The sequence below is a fragment of the Marmota marmota genome, unplaced genomic scaffold (genome assembly GCF_001458135.2).
Source record: "Marmota marmota marmota unplaced genomic scaffold, marMar, whole genome shotgun sequence".
Taxonomy (NCBI): Eukaryota; Metazoa; Chordata; class Mammalia; order Rodentia; family Sciuridae; genus Marmota; species Marmota marmota.
This window is the reverse complement of record NW_026000241.1, coordinates 8,591,320-8,593,665: the sequence shown is the minus strand read 5'-3', so window position 1 is coordinate 8,593,665 and position 2,346 is coordinate 8,591,320.

Here is a 2,346-nt window from a genome sequence, read left to right as displayed (position 1 = left end):
AAAAAAAAAAAAAAAAAAAAGGTGGGAATATAGCTCAGTAGTAGAGCATTTGCCTAGCATTCACAAGGCCCTGGGTTCAATCCCTAGTACCACCTGGGGGGGGGGAGGGGGGGGAATATATAGAGAATATTTATAAATATACAAAAAAGTAGTAATGATGAAAATTAAAAATGTTTAAGCTAAGGACTAACAGACAATTTTGCAGCAAACATATGCACAGCTAAAAAAAAAATATCCTATCATAGGTTCTAACTTCTGTTCCCAATTTCATAACTTATCGACATTGTCATTATCTTCTCTCATAAGAAAGAAAAGTATTCCAAGAAAAAAATAACACTAAGTACTTCTTTTTGATTTTTTGTTTTGTTTTGTTTTGTTTTGGTACTGGGAATTGAACTCAGGGGCACTTGACCACTAAGCCACATCCCCAGCCCTATTCTGTATTTTATTTAGAGACAGGGTCTCACCGTTGCTTAGCACCTCTCTTTTGCTGAGGCTGGCTTTGAACTTATCCTCCTGCCTCAGCCTCCGGAGCCACTGGGATTACAGGCATGTGCCACCACACCAAGCAATACTTCAAGTCTCATTATCTCCCTTATGCACCTGAGCAATACTGTATATTGGGGAAATTCTTTATATTCAACAACCACTTTTTGACATGTTCACCTAAAGCTAGTGACATTACACAAGCTGCCAAAAAAGACTGTACAAACTATACTGTTTGCTGAATATTTGTACAATAAAGTTCTAGATTTTTTTTTCTGGTTTCATTTTTTAATGGACATGGTAAACAAGCTTAAAGATTGTACTTATTATGATTATCTTGAGGAAAACCTTTTTCACCTATTTCTAATAGGATATTTTATTGTACATCAAGCAAATTCACCTCTACACCATAGATAATTCTTTTTATCTATAAAAATGTGTGTGGGGAGGGAGTATTTGTTCTTTTTAAATATAAATGACAGGCTGGGTGAGATGGTGTACGCCAGTGTGTGTGTGTGATATACACACACACACACACGCACGACAGTTACTGTAATTTTTAACTACATTTTCAGCAGAGAAGCAGTACCACAATTTTTTTTTTTTAATTGTAGATGGACACATGCCTTTATTTATCTTTTTATGTTGTGCTGAGGATGGAACCCAGGGCCCCACACATGCTAGGCAAGCACTCTACCACTGAGCTACAGCCCCAGCCCTGGAAGCCATATTTTTAACCAGGCAATTTTTAAAAATCTGCGTGTGTGCTCAAGACCAAAATGAATGAATTTCCATAAAAAGAATTTTTGCAGCCATCTATATTACGGATGAAAAATCATATTTGCTCTACTTTTTTTTTTGTTGTTGTTGTTGTACTAGGGATTTAACCCAGGAGTGCTGAGCTATATCTCCAGCCCTTTTTATTTCTGAGACATTGTCTCTCTAAGCTGTGGAGGGCCTCACTAAGTTATGAAGCTAGCCTCAAACTTGTAATCCTCCTATCTTGGCCTCCAAATCACTGGGATTACAGGTGTGCCCCACCATGCTCAGCACATTGGACTTTAGACTTGATCTTAGCCAAAAGGCCAAGAAGCGATTAGCACATTGGACTTTAGATTCACACAAAACTTATAAAAATTTTAAATCTGGCATCACCTGCCTATTCAAATAGAGTACGTAATTAATTAATTAATTAATTATTCACCAATAAGCCGAAAACCAGACAAAAGACTGTTAAGTTAGACTATGGTTGTAAGTTAGACAATGTTCTATGTTCAAAATGTAAGTTAGACTATGGTTCATAAAGAGCTAATCATGAAGTAAATATTGGTGATTACTATATAGCCCTCCCAAAAGAGAGAGTCCAACTGTACTTGGCAGGAAGAGCTATAGTCAGAAACCAACACTTGCTCCAGATTCTTGCAAGTCCACAGTAATGCTCCCAGTATGCAAACCTTCCAGCAACCTTCCAATATAATCACACACTTAACAACACCCACACAATCCCAAAGATATTTCACTAGCAAGATGTTAGCATCTGACAGAAAAAGCATTCTTAAAAAAAAAAAAAAAAAAAGGGGATGTGGCTCAAGCGGTAGCGCGCTCGCCTGGCATGCGTGCGGCCCGGGTTCGATCCTCAGCACCACATACAAAACGAAGATGTTGTATCCGCCGATAACTAAAAAATAAATATTAAAAAATTAAAAAAAAATCTATAAAGATCCTGAGCAACCCTAGATCTCCATTTAAGTTGCCAATTTAGTTGTTCAACTGGAATATACTGAAGTAACTACTGGATTAACCAAAATACATAAATAAATCACTAAATTAAACATAAAGTACATTATACATGAATCCCAA